The following is an 8,745-nucleotide window of genomic DNA, read 5'->3' as shown; positions in this document are numbered from 1 at the left end:
AAGTTGCTTTGTTAGTTCAAACTGGTGAGTTTAAACTATCTGGTCAAACAGGTACAGTGTGGGCCAAGGCTTGAGGCATAATAAAATATTCTTATCAAGGTAGGATATTTTAAGGGCTCAGAGAGCATCTCCCAGGAGCAGGTTAAAGACCAGGGCAACTGAAGACAGTCTTTTGAGGGAATGTGCTGGGTTTGAGCAACCCCAGCCTACTGAATAAACCCCTTACCACACAGGTTACCATCAAGATTGAAAATTAGTTTGGGTTTCTGGTTCCTTCTCCAAAGTCAAACCTGAAGGAATTACAGAAACCAAAGAGAATCATACATCACATACACACACAAGAGAAATTGTAGAAAATCCCTAGGGAATCTGAATTCCACCATAAATTTGGTAAAAATTAGTAGAATTGTGGAGATCTGAGGGACTGGCAGGAGAGAATAACATTTCAAGTTAAAGCCATGGATGGCCAAAGGAAGCAGTGAGAATACAGGTTGAAAGAAAATATACATTCAGCCCTTAACTCTGCCCATACTGTAGTGAGGCAAACTTTCTATCGTCGATATCAGGAGTAATAGCCCACTCTGCCAGCCTCAGAAGAGTGAAGTCTGAGCAGCACTGGAGCCCTGTTGAAGTGCAGACTTGAGGAAAACAAACAGTGAGTAAATAAATATTATAGCTGCCCTCTTACTAAATCAAAAAAATGAAGACTGAGAATTGGCTACTGAATTTAGCAACAAGGAAGTCATAAGTGACCTTAATTATTTTTTATAATAATTATAAAAACCATCTCCCTAAGTTTGACTCTAAGGAAATACATAAGACAGTAGCTAGAAAGAAAAATGGGAATATCTATTAGTAGAAGGAAAAGAGAACGATATAAGAAATAAGGGAGAATTGCTGAAGCAATGTGCCTGAGTAGACAAGGGGAATGGGTTCTCCTATACAAGTGGAGGGATTGACCTTAGCTAGGAGTGCAGATGACTCATCTATAGTTGCTTAAATTGGGTTCCCTTAAAGACAGAGTCAGAGACAAGAATTTTGTGTAGGTAGTTTATTTGTTAATGAATCCTAGGAAGCAGAAGTGAGGAATTTAGAACAATAAATTAAGAACGGTAGAAAAAAATATCAAATAAAGGATGTATCATTAAGCCAGTTACCAATTTGGGAAACTAGGGCTCACCTCTTCTAGGGACTCTCTGAATATCCATGCAGAATGGACACCAGAATTGCCTCAATGAAGAACAAAGAAGCTGGGACATCCCATGCCCTATTGGTGGAGAGATGTCCATCTGAGAATTAACTCCTCTAAATGTACTATATTGAAGGAGGTAGTTTTAAAGATTGGCTGGAATTTAAATTGAGGAAGGAAGGAAGGAAAGGATTTGGGGACAGTTAAGAAATAGTAGGATCAGATAAAATTGTTATAAGAAATTAAAAATGTAGGACATAATTATGAGAGAATGGGAGACAACATTATGGACATGTTGCCATTGCTAGTCTTGAAAAGGGCTAATGTAGGACAGTGAAATCGAATGGCTAAGATAGAGTAGGAGACATAATCATTGGAGAATCAGAGGTTAAACTGACCAGTCAGCGTATTGAAAGATCATTTACTTGAATATTAAATCCAAAAAAAATCAACATAAGGGTCATGTTGGAGAAACCAATAGTGAGCTAGGAACTAAATCTTCAAATAAAAGAAAGGAATGGCCAAGAATTTGGTCCAATAAGAAAGGATAGCGCGCAATGACATACCACAGGGTTGAGAAATTGTTTGGAACTACAGAAACATGGTGGCAATAGAAAAAAAAGGCATTTCTGTTGGCTTTATTATTGTTTTTAAATTTTCTACAGACAATGAATACCCTAAATACCTAGACCTGGAGAGGACTACACCCCCACTCACCTTGATACATCCCAGAAAGTGTGTGGTGTATACTGATGACATGAGGATTTTCCTTAAATTTGCTACGGGTAGAGAGCATTTTCTAGAAGCAACAGCCAGGACTGAGAAATATACACAAATCATCCCCAGGCATAGCAGTATGAGGGGTATAGAAGAGTCTACTTTAAAGAGGTTACACAAGAGGCAATATTCCAGGGCCCAGCCAGGAAGTACTAATTACGTATTGTGCCTGTTAGCACAGTGGGGTTATTTTAGGGGCCAGGAGTGTGGAGGTGCTATTAGAAAGCCGTGAGAGGGCTGCACATGAGGTGGTATTTCCAGAGACCTGTTGGAATTAGAGTCTGGGAGGTGTTAAGAAAGAAAGAAAATCAGTAGCTTAAAATCTACCCACAAAATAATACTAATAAATCTGATCCAGAAAGTTTGGCAGCTGAATTCTGCCAATCCTTCAAGAACCAAATGATCCTTCCTTGATAAACAACATTCCAGAGAGCCAAAATAAGAGAAAAGCTCCACCCAAATAGGTGTGTTCCATAACAGAAAGAAAAACATAGGCAAATCTCACTTCCCAAATTAGAAGCAAAATATTATAAAACAATTAGTAAGCCTCATCTATCAATATTTTTAAAATCACAATAAGGCAGAGTTTATCAAAAGAATGGAAGAAAGGTTAGTGACATGAAACTTATTCACCATGTTATTAAAAGAGAAAAATAAAAAGCTTGTAATTATCTCAATAGATGCCCACATTTTGATAAAATTTAACATTCTTTTAAGATTTAAAAAAACAGCAAACTAGGAATAGAATGGAAACCCCTGAAGCTTAAATAGGTTATCAAAAGCCCATAGCAACTTTTATTCTTAAACGGTATGTCATTACATGCATAACAAATATGAACATAATGTAACTCTTTGGATGAAATAACCAAACAATTTAATTTTGTTTTACTATCAGCTCTTGGCCCTTTACTTCTTTCTTGTGAGTTTTAGACTCAGCTTCTTGAATTTAGATAGTTGAAAAATTACATTATGTATTGTACATGAAAGTACATTGAATATATAGATTTATTTGAGAAATATTACCTTTAAAGTATTTATTCTGCCTAAATAGGAATGAGAACTATCTTTTCTTTTTCTAGATCTTCTGTTAGGTCCTGCAGCAATGTTAAATTTCAAAGTTTTTATATATCATAAATTAGATTTATTCTTGTGAATTTAATTGTTTTTATTGTTATTGCAAATGGCATATGTATTAAAATTTCATTTTTAATGTGCTGTTGCTGGATACAGAAAGAACATTAATTTTTGTATACTGATTTGTTTTCATACAAGCTTCTAAACTTTATTAATGCAAAAGGTTGTCTATAGATTTTCTTAGAATTGCTATATAGACAATCAAACCGTCAGTGCAAAAGGAGGATTTTGTTTCTTCTTTCCAAAATTATTTAGTTGCTATTTCTTTTTCTTATTTACTGCATTCCTTTGATTAGTGTGGAGGAGAAGCAGTGAGTGACAGTGGTCAGTCTTGCTTGCTCCTGTTCGTTGTGGATATTTGTCATTCTTCTGGCCAGCTAACACCGGAGCCCCATTCCTATTAGAAATCTTAGTGAGAGGCAGAGTCCACCCTTAAAAATGAAAGCTAAAAATGTGAGATGCTCATTTTTCCAGCTCTAAGCCACTAGAGCAGAGTTCATGTGGCCTAGTTTCCTCCAATCAGATGTACCCTCTGCCAAATTTGATGAGTCAGCTAATTACAAGCAAGCAGCAGGGGCAGGGGGCACTTTTTCAGTGACCATGCAGTGATAATAACAGCTACAAAATCAAGTTTGCAATGCAGAAATGACTATGAAGCAGGTAACAGGGGCTGTGCTCTAACACTGAGTTCCCGGGGTACAAATGACAGCTGTGCAAACTAGAAGCATTTGTCCCTTAAGCGCTCTCAAAGGAGTCAACAATTTTTCTAGGTTTCTCATAAACTTTTTGAAAACTTTCTTTTTAAATGAACCAGATTTCTACTAAGAACCCTGAATAATAACTAGATTTTAAGGAAATGCTCTTTATGTCACATGATATTGATGGCAAGTATTTATCGTTTTATGGGAATTCACTTTTATTCCAAGCTTAATGATGAGCTTTTTATAAAACCACAAATTACTGATGAATTTTATAAATGTTTTATGCATCTTTTTAAATGCTTATGTTATTTTCTCCTTAATATGTTACTATAGGGAATTGAAAGAAGAGGGTTTCCTCTATTAAACTATCCTTACATTCCTAGGAAAAATTTTCATCATTGTGTTATTCTTGTTTTTGTTCTGTTTCACATTTAATTGTACTTACACCTTGCCACATTCAGTTTATTTTTGATGTACTTAGAATTTTTCTATATTCATAAATGGAGATTTATCTATAATTCTTGGTTGTGTTGCTTTCATCTAGGATATATTTCGATGTTATATTGCCTTATAAAACAAGCTGGAGACTTTCCATCTCTGTTTCCTCAAATAATTTATATAAGTTTTTCCCAAAAGTGCATTATAATTAGCCTATAAAATCATCTTTATCTATCTCTAGTAGCCACCATTCTAGAGATTGGTAAGCGTAATGCAAAGGGGTAATGAAGAGGTGTTGGTAAAGGGGTAATTCTGTTAAATAGAAGGAAAAAGTTCTAGTTCTAGTGTTCAATAGTGCAATAGGGCAACTGTAGTTAACAATGGTTTATTATATTTCAGAATCGATAGAAGTTTTCAAATGTTCCCAACATAAAGCAATGATAAATGTTTCAGCTGAATCATGTCCCAACTACCCTGATTTGATCATTATATATTATATGCTTGTATCAAAATATAACATGTACTCCATGAATATGTACAATTATTATGTATCAATAAAAAAATTTAAAAAATAAATAAATAAATTTAAAAAATCATCTTTATCGAAAGGTGAATTTTTCCCCAGTTACTTTAATGGCAATTATTACATTCAAGTGCTTTCTTGCTTTTAGGAGCTGCTTTTAGGACATTGCATAATTTATAAAAATGTTCTATTGACTCTAGAATTTTAAATTTATTTCCAAAAGTTGTTCAAAGTAATCTCTATGATTTAAAAGCACATTGTATTTTTAGTTTTTAATAACATGCCAAAGATTGGCCATTTTTATGATATTGTCAAAGAAAGCTTTTTTATTTCTTTTCACTTTTTCCTTTATCTCCTTTTAAATTTATTTATGATCTTATTTTTTTACTTTATTTCATGTTTTTTACTAATTTACTAATCCTTTGTTATTATATTCATAAATTGATTGCTCATTAATTTTCTATTTTTTTTCTCTTCTAACATAGTCATTTATGGTTACATTGTTTTCTGGCCTTTATTGTAGCTACCAAGACATTTGTTAAAATATTAGAATGCTGGTCTGTTGGAGTGAATTTTCTCTTTTCTACCTGATTGCTCTTTAAAATTTTCTGGTTTTATTATTCTGCAGTTGCACAACAAGACAACTATGTCTTGGTTTATCTTCGTTTATTCATTTTATTTTTCTTTCATGGTTCTCTATGGTGCTACAAAATTCAAAGACATTCTATTTTCTATTTCTCAAACTCCTTTTATGAATATGGTGTACCTTTATATTCAGCCCTCCATATTTTTAAACTTGCTTCTTGAATTTTTATCATTTTTCTCTCTCTGCTACATATTAATTGCCTCAGATCTATATACTAATCCACTAACTTTTTGACTTTGTTCATTGCACAATTTACCACATAAACTGTCCTTTGAGTTTGTTTTTTTTTTTTATAATCGCGCCTCAGATAAACCTCATTGGCTACGATACTGCCACTGCGCAAAGCTGTCCTTTGAGTTTTTAATTCAGTAACTACATTTCATGTGTGTGAGTGTGTTCACATGTGCTCTATTTGGCTTTTGTTATTTTTAGTTAAAACCACCAGAGTGTTTATTTGTTTCTTTGTTTTGACTTGATGTTGCTTTCTTTTGTTATAACTTTAATGCCTTCTTTTAAAAATCTTTTTAAAAATAGTTATATATTCTATCAGTTTTTCGCTCAACTATTTCGAGTACTTAGAAATAGAAACTAAGAGCTCTATTTCTTAGAGCTCATCTTCCAGTTATTTCTATCTCCTGACTCTCATGGTGGATTGTTTCCTTTTCTGTTTTGTAACTTTAGTTTTTAAACCAGGATTTTTTTTCTCATATAAGAATTTCATGAAGCCTATTTTGCTGAACCATTTTTATAATGGTTTTGCATTTGCTTTTAATGTATCATCACAGAGTATTGCTAGCTCAAGTCCAATTTCATAGTGATTTCTAAGCTTGGAGTTTGACCTATCACTTTGTTAATACTGTCACATCAAATCCAGGAAAGATGCAATTTCAGGCACTGATTTCTGACAGAAATGTATTACCATGTAAAGCATAACAGAGAAAGGATTCCATATTTTCTTAAACGTGTTTTGGAGCTGTGGTCCTTCTGGGGACCCTGATTGATGAAGGATTCTTAGTTTTATTGTTCTATCTTACAAAGCTCTGAAGGCTCTTTCATGTTCTTATGTGGGATTTAAAGACTCAGAAGGAAATTCAGCTTCTTGCTATGATGGAGTGTCTGGTATCAGAACAACTTCCCCACTATGGTAGCCAAATATTGAAATAGAGAGAGGGAGAGAGGAAGAGAAGAAGAGAACAAGAGAGAAAAGGAGAGAATAGAAAGATAAAAGCATGATGTTAATATCAAATTCTGGTAAGGACATTATAAGAAAAAACAATAAAGGTTCAGTATCTCCCACAAATGTAGATGTATAATGTTAAACAACATAATAACAAATTTTGACAAGAAATGTATAAAAATCTGTCCATTTATCTTCCTAGTACTATATTAGCAAAATTGTTTTATTCAGAAATGTAAGGTTACTTTAATATTTATAAGTTAGCCAATGTAATTAATCACACTAACCAAACAAAAGCAAAAATCATATAATTACCTCAATAAGTGCAGAAAATCACTTGGTAATATTTAACATTCATTTGTTATAAAAATTATCAATAAACTAAAGATGAAAAGAGCATTCTTCAATCTAATAAATGCAATAAAGGGCAGCTAGTAAAAAATATATGTGTATGTCTATATATAGAGATATACACACACATACATACATACATATATCAAGCATTATGCTTAGTGGTGAGACATTTGAAGAATTTCCTATACTATTATGGATTAAGACAAGGATAACTACTTCTATTTAACACTGCATTTGAGGTCCTAGCTAGTGCAACAATGGAAGAAAAGTAAATAAAAGATTTATGAACTGCAAAAGTAGAAATAAAACCATCATTGTCAAACTTCTTGGGTATTTATAATATACAGTTCTAAAATATTTACACATAAACTATTAGAATTTTTTAAGACATGTTAGCAAACTTGCTGTAAGATCAACATACAAATTTCTATTTTATCTTTATATATTACAGACAATGAGAAAATCAAACATTTAAAAGTTACTATTTCCAATTGATATACAAAATATACCTAGGAATAAATCTAATATAATATGTATAAGACCTCTACACAAAAACAAAGAAAACAATAACAACAAACCAGAGTAATTACAGACTTCACTTTGTATTTTTCTTTCTTTCAAGGATCAGAGCCCTGAGCCAACTATTTTCTAATGCCTAAAAGCTAATACTTCTTGTATTTTATCCAGTTTTAGGATTTGTTAGAGCAATATAAGTCTTATACCTGATGTTTCTTCATGGCCAGAACCAAAAGTCACTGATTACTATCTATATAGAAAAAAAATGTATCCTGATTTTACTTCATAGCATTCATAAAAATGATGTATTGCAGATATAAATATGAAAGGTAAAACAGTAAAATCTTTGGAAGAAATCATATAGTAAGTAAGGATTTCATAAACAAGACACGAAAACATGACCATAAAGGAAAAATGTATAAACTGAACTTCATCAAAATTAAAAAGTAAAATGCAGCCTTCAAAGTAAAAGAAGTTTTCAAAATACATGTTGATCATATATATGTTATGTTAAAAATGTTAAGAATACATGAAAATATATAAGAAAATGACAACTCACCCATTTAAAAAAACGATGAAAATTTAAACAATCACTTCATGAAAGAGGACATCCAAATGGTTATAAGCATATGAAAGGTATTCAATCTCATCATGTATTTGGAAAAATGCAAATCAAAATCACAAAAAATATGATTATATGCCCATAAGATATTTAAAATGAAAAATGAATTATCTAATATGATATGGCAAAGATCTAGAACAACCAGAATTCTTACATGTTTTTGGTGGGGCTATAAACTGGCATGACCCCTTTAAAAAACTGTTTGGTAATATCTACTATAATGAAACAGGTATATATTCTATGACTTAGCAATTCTACTCCCAGGTATATTCTCAACATATGTTGACCAAAAAATGTATAAAAATTTCAGAATTACTGGTAATGTTCTCAAGCTGGAAATTTTCCAAATTTTGATTAACAATAAATTTATTGTGATATATATAATCCAACAGAACATTATATAGCAATGAAAAATGATAGCTTACATATTTAACAACATGTATAAGTTTCACAAACTTTTGAATGAAAGAAAGTAGGCACATATATACTCTATATTCCAGTCACCTAAAGTTGAAAAGCAGACAAAAGCAGTCTATGATGATAGATGTACCTGCCATCTGAAAGGAAATAAAGACCAGAAGAGAGTACAAGGGAAGCTTCTGGGATTTTCCTAGTATTTTATAACTTGATCTGGACAGTGGGTACACAGATATTATATTTGTAAAAAT

At 32.3% G+C, this 8,745-nt stretch overlaps 1 pseudogene; it reads right to left on the bottom strand.

Moving 5' to 3' along the window:
• Positions 1–5,639: 5,639 nt before the first annotated feature.
• On the bottom strand, positions 5,640–5,755 carry LOC123633624 (annotated as a pseudogene).
• Between the last annotated feature and the right edge of the window lie 2,990 nt (positions 5,756–8,745).

This window comes from Lemur catta, chromosome 2 (genome assembly GCF_020740605.2).
Source record: "Lemur catta isolate mLemCat1 chromosome 2, mLemCat1.pri, whole genome shotgun sequence".
NCBI classification, from domain to species: Eukaryota; Metazoa; Chordata; class Mammalia; order Primates; family Lemuridae; genus Lemur; species Lemur catta.
This window is presented reverse-complemented; position numbering and strand designations above follow the sequence as displayed.